The 12,005-nt window shown below is 38.7% G+C and overlaps 1 protein-coding gene across 2 annotated transcripts in view; it reads left to right on the top strand.

The window, feature by feature from the left end:
- LOC135709004 (prostaglandin E2 receptor EP4 subtype) overlaps positions 1 to 12,005 on the top strand; it is a 36,473-nt gene that overhangs the window by 22,887 nt on the left and 1,581 nt on the right. The window lies entirely within an intron of this gene.

Here is a 12,005-nt window from a genome sequence, read left to right on the forward strand (position 1 = left end):
GGTTTAGAATAAAACGTTATTAGAAGAAAATGTGATGTATCTATTTTAGTTTAAAGATACAATATGGGGTTTGCGATTTTTATTCCCTCCCCTTGGCTAGTTTTTACACCTTTCTGTTGGTGGGCGTTCTTAATTTCAAGTTTTATAGTCGAGTGTTGGAGACGGTAGGTTTATGACCTGCGTTGCTGGCTCATGCCACGTTAGAATGGTGACATGGACATGCAATGAGGATTACTGAGCTTCCCCTCTCTTATGAACCACTGCATGAGAGAACCAAAGATCTAGTCTAGCAGTGATAGTATCACACTTGTTATTCCTTTGTTTGAGAGCCGCGTTGCAGTACGCTTACGTATAGGCACTGACGTTGGGTGCGATACTGGCGGGTTTTGCCGCAAATCAATCTTATTTTATTTATTTTTACGCAGATAGATTTATTTGGGTTTGCAAGGGAATTATACTATTAAAATATTTCACAAAGTGCCCAACAGTGCTCCTTCCATTGTTGTTTTCATTGAAGTATTACTCAGGGAACAATGATAAACACCATTTTTGTACATGGTATTGTAAATAATCTTATATATGCTTCATTTTGATTTGGGATAAGTGTTTGAACTATGGCTCGGGATTTCCACTGTGGCGTGTTTCTATTGTGACATACTCATACGTATTTTTGTGGTGCGAAATAGTGGAAACGTGTGAGAATAGTTGGAGCATATACCCTATTGTTTGTACAACGTCATATATGTATATGTACAATTACCTTACCCACTGTTTCGATACTACAGCCTACAAAACCTCATACAAAACAATAAACAGTATCTCGAATACCTCCGCCATGGCAAGACGGTCAAGCAACGTAGGAAAAGTTCTGCCCGTGCGCGATCACCTATTTTTTTTTTAAAATCAGCTAGGAAACTAACTTCAAAGTGAAGCATTTTAGTCACTTGAAGGTGTCACCTGGACGAACTAAGATACAATAAATATATGTAGATCAAAGTCAAAAGTACTTGGAACACGTTAAATTTTAGATTTCAAGCACACGTACAGGTACTTAATAAAGCATGGATTATGATTGATTAGGTAGATTTGAATTATTTATTAAATTAGACAAATGAACTTAAATAAGAAAATTTGGACAGTCTACTAACATTAAGAAGATTAACAAAAGAGTTAGGATGCGGGTGGTCCGCTTAGGGAGGCAACTAGTTGTAGAATAAATCTACCTATTTAGTATATTTGTTAATTACAGGCAATGTCACCAGTGAAAGCCATATTCGATCACGCGCTTACGAATAAGTGAGGTTTTGGGAAGGATGTGTTAAATATGTTGATATATTAGGTCTGTTATGCTTTAGTATGTTTTCGGTAAGGTAGGATATGTAAACAAAACCCTTTTGAGCAAATTTTCGAAAATCAATTCATGAAATTTACAGGAAAGCAAGATCCTTATCGAATAATTTATCGAAAGACAAGTGGTACACCTTAATTGAAACATTAAGTTACGTTTTAAAACAGTATTCTGCTCCAATGAAGCTTGACATGTCTTACATCTAACATAATAGTAGTAGAAGTGTCACACGATCTAACAACAATTTCCTTACAAATAGTGCTAGAATGGTCAGCAGGGCTAAATACGGATCGAAACTAACATAGCTCTCCCTCATTTTAATTTAATTACCTTCGGTGATTTGATAGATTTTCCAGATTTCATAAAACAAGATTTACAGATATTGTAAAACATGGGCTTCTGTACGTTTCCTTTTCAACTTTTACTATTACCACTGTTACTCTGACTATCCCCTACTTCTCCCTTTTTATGAATATGTGCATTGAAACACTATTCCTCCCTATCCGGCATCGTACGCAGGATTCACTTGATAGAAATTTGAGTGCTAGATAAATATATCATTTTCGTCAGTTTTTCATTTTAACTCTACGACTTTGGTATCACTTTCACTCATTCACTTTCACTAATTCACTTTCACTAATTCACTTTCACTAATCCACTTTCACTAATTCACTTTCACTAATTCACTTTCACTAATTCACTTTCACTAATTCACTTTCACTTATTCACTTTCACTAATTCACTTTCACTAATTCACTTTCACTAATTCACTTTCACTAATTCAATTTCACTATCACTTTGAACTATAACAGATACGTATTTCGTTTTCTACTTGCAAACTTCTTCAGTCATAGACACTGAAGAAGTTTGCAAGTAGTAAACGAAATACGTATCTGTTGTCAGTGATGGAATTCTCACCAAAATATCATTTTCGCTTGCGATACGTTTTCTCTTGGGAACTTTCCCTCACTAGTTTCACACTCCAATATTTCCTGAGCGAACTTTCTGGGATGAGAGAATGAGATATCGCGAACTTTTTTAACTCGAATCACCAACGTGAGGATACGAAAAATATCAGATCATTTTTTCTCTCTATCTCTTTACACCACATTCGTTCTTGAAAATTGCACTGCACATTTCACAAGGGAAAGATTATAGACAGAAAGCTATCCCGAGTAAATCAATACAATCTCTAAAGACTGATAAGTCTGGTACCTGGCTGTCTACTGGCGCCTGTTGTTTAAAGTAGCCGTTATCAGGATGATGTGAACAGTTTTGTGCAACTGATTGATTGGTGCATTGGTTTCTGGCAAAAAAAATGAATGAATCAGCACAAGTGTCAACGCGACATTAACGAGGAACGGGGAGGGTAGTGTAAGATTTTGTGACTAGCAATTTTTATATTAAACCCGTTCCTCAGGATAGGGCGTTGCGGAAGGAGGAGCGCCTAATGTATCCTCATTTTCACGAAATACAGTTAATACATGGCTCCTCTCATCACTAGTGTCCGTAATATCGTTCCTGTAAGCTCTTATGCAATAATTATATGCAGGGGGATGGTTGGGAATATAGGTGTTGGTGAACTTTTTCACTGTGCTATTACCAGTGCTGTAAATTCTCAAAATCATTTGAACATTTTTGATGAAAATTAGAAAAGTAGCTATTCGCTATCAAAGGGGACCTCCTCCGAATGGGTGATATCAGTTGCTTAGTCATTTGACGAAGGCATGGATCATTCTCATTTGAGAAACGCTATATAGGGGAATTTACGTATTCTCGTCAATCTAAGCAGCGTCTGCACTTCTACTAGCATTTTCTCAGCGTCACGCACATATATGATGTGTCTGTTTGTTTACATTCATCTGCTGCTTGCTTCTCTATCCATTCCAATCGACAGAATTTTTCAAAACGTTTTGAAAGCGTTTTTACAACGCTCCAAACTTCTCAGGTGAGTGTGACTATTGTCGGCAGCCTCTTTTTCTTCGGCAACCTTCCCATTAGAACTGCGTGTTAACCAGCTGTTCTATTATCGGCAACTCGAAATCAACCCCATTTTGTAGTGCGTATGCTTTATTTGAAGAAAAATGTAGCATTACTGGATTGCTCGATCGTTCAAATATAATCAGATTGAAGCTGAAAGGCTAAACAATCGTTTGGACACATTCAGGGAAGTGCGTTGATGGGAAAACATAGTGAAATTAACGTTTAAATTTTGGTTGCCGAAAACAGTCAGTGGGTGCCGAAGCCAACATTTACCCTATCATTCGATTGAGTGTAACCTACACACAAACGGAGCTCTGGTCGACATTCCGGCGAAAAAGCTAAGCCAACCCGACACCAACCTGACTTCTATCAAACCCCAACCCGATGTTGACCCGACATTGACCCGACATTGACCCGACATAAACCCAAAATTGACCCGACATTAACACGACATTGGGTCGACATCGACCTTAAATTAGCCTTACATTGATCCGACATCGGGTCGACTTGTCTGTTCGGGACCATTTTCCTGGATTTCTTCCATACTCCACTGTCGTATATCAAATGATACTGAGTGACTCAATTGACAGTGACAATGAGCTTCGAATGAGAAAGGGGCTCTTCAAATTATGGTCATGTGAGAATTCGTTTACACAATTCTGTGAATGGTTGTAGTGGTTCATCTTCAATCGAATGATATGAAAATTTACAGCACTGGTTACAAGTATCTATTATTAGCTGGTTGCATTGAGAACTAAAACTATAAATAAATCCGGAAAACTTTGAGATTAGGGCGTAATTTCTTTTGTAAACACACACTTAATTCGCCGATTTCTCGTGAATTAAAGTTCAATCTAAAAAAACTAACAACACAGACAGGTAGAGGAATGATTCATTTGGTATAGTATAGTTCGCTTGATTGTGCTTTGATTCGTGAGAAATCGCTGAATGACGTGTTTGTTTACAAAAGCAATTACGCCCAAATCTCAAAGTTCTCTGGAAATGGTATTTAATGTGAAGGATGCGAAAAATATCGGAGAACGAGAAGAAAACAAACAGACACTCTCGCATGATCATCGCCTACCTTTACTCGCTGGAAAAAAAAGAACAAAGCTGAGGGGATATTTGGTTGGTTCGAATCACGAGTACGTGTGAATTGATGTGATATGGAGAGACGAAAGATCTTTCGCGATACGAAATGAAAATTTCTCTCGCTCTACGCTTTCATGAACTTTTTATCATCTCTCGTTCGCGAACTTTTTGTGAGAAGTTCCTTTGGGATTTATCTCTGCAATGAGCTGTGATAGAACTTTTTTTGAAAATGATTTTTCCAACACTGTCTGTTGTAGTTCAAAGTGATAGTGAAAGTGAATTAGTGAAAGTGAAAGTGATACAAAAGTAGTAGAATTAAAAGGAAAAATCGACGAAAAAGGTATACAATTATTCTACTAAAACGCTCATCAATAAATTTAGATGGTAAATAAATTTAAAAATGGGATGTGATCCTATATTTGGACAGTATTTAGTGTAATAGCAGGAGCATCGACTGACACTGAAAGCTCCACTTTGTTCACCTTTGTTAATTTCGACGTAATGAAAATTTGCTCTTGAATATAATAAACATAAAAGAAACACTGAATGCAATAAACATAAAAGAAACACTGCTTTCTACTGTCTCAGTTTCTGGTATGTTCCAGCTACATTTTGTTACGGTTGATCAACTATGCGAGACTATATTGAACTATATCAAAACATTACGAATAAAAGTTGTAAACAAATTGTACAACGCTTACGTGTTTCGCTTATGGTTGATTTATGCTTTTACATTAGGCACATAAAGAAGGAAACACTTTTGTTTGGAACAGCGGTCATGAGATCATTTTGTTGATATTTCTGAGTTAAGAAGCAACTAACAATCACTCTATTTACTTCTGCTTCTTCTTCTTGTATTCCTAAATCATCACTTTCTAAAAGTATTGGTAAAATTCGATGGCAGCATGAGTCGCCGTACCAAAACAGTCAATGCATCATAAATATCAACGGGTATGGTGAGCAAAATCTTACCATCTCTTTTATTCGTTCACTTTTCAATACAACAGCAAATGTGACGTCATATATGCACGTGCATAAGAATGTCGTAGACATTTTTATTGACGAACTTCCATGTAAAATTCCACATGATTTTCATGTGACCACACATAAACATAATCCACCCAGAAGCACACATGAAATTTATGAGTCAAATGAAAAGTATGTGTGGTTACACATGGCTTTTATGTGTACACATATTAAGTATGTGTCCGACACATAGATATTATTAGTTGATCACATTGCAAAAATTCATGTGTGGGACACATAAAAACAATCTTTGGAATTTTATCAGTGTTCATATTCGCTCGCAAAGAAGTAGAGTCGAAGTGATTTTTTTGGTGTTTTATTTTGTTCACCAAGAGATTTGACCAACAGTTTATATTAATTTTGTGTATTTGATTACGTGAAATTGTGGAATGCTACGTATAACATAAGTAAGTAAATGCAATAAAGGTGTTTTACCCAGAAAATGCTTTAGATTTTTGGATGGCTTGTGTGTGTGTGAATGTATGTGTATAATAATGATGATGATTGAAGAATATTTCAAAAATAAGACAAATCCAAACTGAGTGACGGTGTATTGAGCCTTAAACCCTTACTCCAAATGGAAAATCTGTTTTAACGTCGAGAAAAATTGATAACGTAAGTAATATAAGGTTAAAGTATAAAGTATTCCATGTATTTTTGGGGGGGGGGGAGGGGTTTCATTTCGCCTCATTTTAATCTTAAGAACTGATCATTGTGGTAGATAGAGTTGGTATGGAATAATAATGATTAAAAAAATTAAAATTAGGTCATGTAATGAAACGCTTATTTTGAGTAAACACCAATTAGCGTGAATGTGAATGAAATCTAACTATCATTGCTTTGTGAGGCCAAATCCTGAGGCAGCAAGCTCGCTGGATTTGCTAGTGCTAGTGTACTAGCCAACTACCACATGCTGGTAGACGCTGATGCCCGGCTTACATTATACAGGACCCAGTGCCACGCCGTTCCACAGTGGTGCCAAGGGTATCAAAACACGCGCTTTTTTTTATTTACGCTGAAATGGATGATTAAAGGTACTAGGTGTATTCTGAGAAGTTTCTCGGGTTACAACACTCCTTCTTATGGTAAAATTTATTTTTTTAGTATGATGAGATACAAATAATTGTGTTCGGCGAAGCTGTGTTCGAAAAACAAGAGTGAGGTGTGCTCCGGGGACCTCCCTTAGCTCAGTCGGTAAAGCTACAGCTACAAAGCAAGACCATGCTGGGGGTGGCTGGGTTCGGTTCCCGGTCCAGTCTAGGAATTTTTCGGGTTGGAAAATTTCTCGACTTCCCTGGGCATATAGTATGATTGTACTTGCCACACAATTACACTAATGCAAAAATGGTACAGGCATCGAAAGCTCTCAATTAATAACTATGGAAGTGTATCTAGAACACTAAGTTGAGAGCACGCAATAAGCTAATATGCCATACGCAATAAGCTTGAAATGCGAGGAAGAAGAAGAAGTGTGCTCCGGGATACTCTGCAACTTTTGGCCATCACAGATGACAACGGCGAGAACAGTGATATCGACGAAGAGGAAAATGCAAGCGCTCTTTGAGATTCGTACAATTTGAATCGGAACGTAATAAACATTAAACATGAAAGATTTTGGTATTGTTTACTGACAAAATCGAAAAATATTTAAAATACATAAGTGATTCAGGCAAGGGCCGTTTGGGGGTGGCCTGGTTTTGTTCCCGAGTCATTTTGTTAGTCACTAGAAATAACCCAGGTTGCTTGGTTATCCATTTGTATGCCTCTTTTCACACCTACTCGATAACAGTTCTGTGGTTTCACAGAATCGCCATTTCAAATTATGAAAAGTGACAAGTTTCAATGCAAGTATTTCGGTTAAGGGTCACGAGGGGGCGATCTGGTTTCTTCGCCATTTTATTGCATTTTCTTGTTCTTTTAATTGCTCAGAGAATGGCCTGCTCGTTTTTGTCCGTTTAGAAGTTATTGGTATTGGAAGTTGGGTATTTTTCAACCAAAAAATGTAAATAACTTTTCAAATATTAATGATAGCAATTTGTCTTCTGAAAAGATATGTAATTTGATATTTCTCACATCTTTGTAGAACATGCCAAACATGTAGAAATATTGTAGAAAAAGTTAAAGATACAACATTGATTTTAACGATGTCTTCACAAAGTAACCTTTATTATCTCAGCAGCTATAAGAACTAGAAAATTATAGTCTCCAGCAAAGTTGTTAACAGTTATATTTTCTACAGCTTCGCCCAATACAATGATTTTGTATCTCATCATAAGGAGTGTTGTAACCTGAGAAACTTCTCAGAATACACCTAGTACCTTTAATCATCCATTTCAGCGTAAATAAAAAAGCGCGTGTTTTGATACCCTTGGCACCAGCACTGTGCGTCCGAGGCGGTAATGAGCAGAGGCAGTAGTAGTAAAATTCTTCTTTATTTTGAATTGTTATGTGGTTTACAATTGCTAATACAGGGCAAGAGGTTAGCCAGAAGGGCTTCTCATCTTTGGTGAACTTTTTGATTTTGTGTTGTACATGTTGTGTTTTACTGTGTAATGTTTTTCAATTTTGTTCTTGTGAATAATGTTGTTTGAATGTTTTAATTTGTTATTCTACCTACTTAACCTAACTTAAGGGGGTATTCCCAATCTTTTGCCTTTTTTCGGCCTGTTTTTCAATTATTTTTTTTCAAGGAAAATGAATAGTAATGCGCCTAACTCTTTGGGATTCTTGTTTATTGAACATTAAAGTTTACAAATAAATTTTTTTCGACATAAAAAAAGACATTATTGACGTCACAAAATGGCAACAAACAGACCCCTGTTCGCCGCAAACGCCAGGACGGGCGAAGACTTTTCTCTGGAACGGCTTCATCTGAAACAGATTTCGTGATGAAATTAATAATCTGCATAAGATTCTCTGGAGCTTCTCCCGTTGGCAGCAAAAAATCTAGCAAATTAACAAAATGGCGGCCATATGAAAAAACAGGCGATTTTTAGCCCGCTTTTTTGCAGCTTTAAGGTGCTTCAAACAATGTTAAATGTTAATATTTTTGGCTGAAAGTGGGAGAAGCTCCAAAGAATTTAATAAAGAACAAAATGCGCAAAGATTCAAGTCAATATCTCTTATAGTTTCTGAGAAAAATCTTCGCCCGATAAAAAAAATGTGGTTTCGAGAAAAACGCGTTTAAAGTTTTGACTTTAGTTAAAACCATTTGGGGGTTCTTACCATTAGTCAGCTATGCCTGGACACCGAATTCGCTGATCGGAAAACGGCTTGGGGGGATGAAAGTATATAGTCTAAAGTACAAAAAAACGTGAAAAAAAAATTTGATTTTTTGAAAAAAAAGATCGGGAATACCCCCTTAACCTAACGTGCCAGATCCCTGACAATCTGTTGGTCGGATCGCCTACAGCAATCTCTGAACCTTGCGATGGAGTCAGCTCTCCGTAACTCCAGTGTTTGAAGACCAGCCAGGTGGTGGACCTCAGAATTTCTAGTCCACGGGGGACTGTTAAGGATCATCCTAAGGATCTTGTTTTGGATCCTTTGGCGCAACTCTCCCAGATTGGCATCCCGTATTCTATTACGGGAAGGATGATTTGTTTGTAGACAGCAAGCTTATTTTTCAGGGACAGGGTAAGCCTCCTGTTGATGAGTGGATACAACGATCTTATCAAGATGTTGCACTTCGTTTTGGTTTTGTCAAGGTGCTCACTGAAAAGAAGCTTGCTGTCTAGTGTTAGACCGAGGTACACGACCTCTTTGGACCATTCCACCACTGAGCCGTTTAAGCAGATCTTATTATTCTCAGACGGAACAAGTCTGGGAGATTTTGAGTGTGGAAAGATGATGACCTGGGTCTTTGCCGCGTTGATACGGATCTTCCAGGTGTTGAAATATTCAGATAGGACGTCCAGGCCTCTCTGAAGTTTGGCAGTCAGAGCTCCGATGACTCTACCTACTTGTAGACGATGGATGTGTCATCTGCAAACAGAGACAACGATCCACCATCAGGGAGAGCTAGCATATCGGAGGTGAACAGGTTGAATAGAATGGGGCCAAGGATGCTTCCTTGTGGAACCCCAGCACCAATGTTGAAAGCATCCGATGTGATGCTATTCAGAGAGACTCGGAACGTCCTGTTTGATAGATAGTTGTTTTTTATCTTCACTAGGAAGATTGGAAGACCGTACTGCTGCAATTTGAACACCAGGCCATCATGCCAGACATTGTCAGATGCTTTCGAAACAGACTTGTTCCGTCTGAGAATGTTTATCACTCGAGTCAGCTGTTGGAAGGTCGAACGACCTTTCCGAAAACCAAACTGTTCCTCAAGTAAGATGTTGTTTTGTTCGGTGCCGGTGGTAGACTGCTCTTTCGAACAGTTTTGGCTGATTGCTCGATAACTTGAAGGAGAGGACGGATCCTTCCCAGGTTTCCGAATGGGTACGACTTTAGCTAATTTCCAACACGAGGGGAAGTAGCCAAGTCTGAGGCACTGATTAAAAATCAGTGCCAGATGGTTGTAGAATCTGGAACTCAAGTGTTTGAGTCCCAGATTCAGGATGTTGTCGAAACCTGGGGCCTTTATGTTTTTAGATGATTTGATAAAGGCCAACCGTTCGTCAGCCGTAATTTCGGTTCCTCTGGAAAAATGTTAGGAATCTGATGAAGATTGGTTGCATTTTCAGCAACCTCAGATTCATGAGGGCTGACGATGTTTTGTCCGAGATTATGGGAGCTAACGAAGTGTTGGCCTATCACGGTAGCCTTCTCTTCAGGGGTTATCAGATAAACCACTGGGTTGCCGTAACAATCCAGTGGGGTCAGTGGTGGAATGGGGTTTGGTTTATTTTTAAGAATTTTAGTTAGGGGTCGTCCATTAATTATATCACACATTTAGGGGGAGGGGGGTTTTGAAAACTGTGACGAGCCATACAAAAAAAATTAAGGTCCATAAAAAAAATGTGACAAACCGGGGGAGGGGGGGTTGAAAATGGGCCAAATTTGCGTGACATAATTAATGGACCATCCCTTAGCTTCCAAAAGGGCTTTGCACAATCTAGGATGGTTTTTGTTAGGCGATTACAGTGGGTCTTAGGCAGACCAGAGCGTTGGTACTGCCTTCGGATGGTGTTACGGAGTCTTATAAGGTCTTTGGTAGATCTGTCGACACAGTGTTGGAACTGATCCCAGCTGACACGATGGTAGTTGCGTCGGGAAGCTTGGAATGACGGATGAGCCCACTTCGGCCACCACCGGATAGTGGTCCGAACTCAGTTCCTGGTGGGTCATAGGTTGCGAGATTTTGTCTTCCATGTTGCTGATGAAGATGTCGATGATGGAGTGCACACCGGACTGACTCAGCCGGGTGGGAGTGTCCGGCGCCAGGATAGTGTAGTGAGCCTCTTGCAGGTCGTGTTTTGATTCCGCCTTTGGTTGCCCCAAGCTTGATGTTTGGCGTTCAGGTCACCAGCGATGATGAGTTTTGTACGGCGTCGTGTTATCTTGACAATATCCCTCCGCAGGTCTGCCGCTGATCCATCCCTGGCGTTTGCTTGTTTCGGGCAGTAGGCCGCAATGATGGTGACGGGGATGAGCAGAGGCACGACAGCAGTGCTGTTTTATATCTTTTCAGGTTCAAGCAGAACAATGTGCAACCAAGTGGTACTCGGGTTTGGGGAAAACATTTATTTCATAAAAACAGTGATAAAATTATCATTTGTACATTTTTCAAAAGTTTTTTTTTTTATGGTAAATTGGAAAAGCATTTATTTCAGCAGATTCGTAAAGTAATATCCTACTGATTGGCGTAGGGTAGGTGAGCCAGTAGTGGAGATACTAAGCCAATTTATTAATAAAAAAAATACGATGTATACACAATCGTTATACGTCAATTTATAGCTTTCAACCTCTATTTTGATAGAAAAATATTACTTTGTAATATAATTGCATACAATTTTAGAAAACTCGTCCTCCATTAATAGGAACACTGTTCCAGTAGTTGTGGTAGTTGCTAACTTTGGTTCCTATAATAGTGGAATGTGTTGGTTTCTTATGGGTTCCACTATTAGGAACACTACCGCAACTATAGGTGCAAAGGACTGAAAATCTTAAGGAAAATTAATTATTTTCCGTCACTTTGGGCATATTTTAAGATTGAAATATACAAATATGCTTTTTTTTAGAGCTACCGATGAAAAATAATCATATCCGGGTCCTCCTCACTATTAGCGTTAGCGTTGTTATGATATACTTCGTAGATTGGATACTAGCGACACTCACGTCTCTTCTGAAATTCTCAGTTAGACTACTTTCAGGAATAATGCTGAGGAGTAAACATAGGTTCCAATCTAAACAAGAGTAACAGAAGCATGACTGTCGTTATTCCCGGCCACGCCCATCTTTACCATAACTAGGGATAGGGAAGGAAATGGTGATGTAGTACTTACTTAACGAGAGGCCACCGACTTAGCGACACCCTCATAAGTGCTACGGAGTTGGAGGGTTGTATCCGGGTCCTCCTCACTATTACGGCACAAACTCCATACCGCAA

Source organism: Ochlerotatus camptorhynchus, unplaced genomic scaffold (genome assembly GCF_037179485.1).
Source record: "Ochlerotatus camptorhynchus isolate MF236.1 unplaced genomic scaffold, CSIRO-AGI_Acam_v1.1 ptg000344l, whole genome shotgun sequence".
NCBI classification, from domain to species: Eukaryota; Metazoa; Arthropoda; class Insecta; order Diptera; family Culicidae; genus Ochlerotatus; species Ochlerotatus camptorhynchus.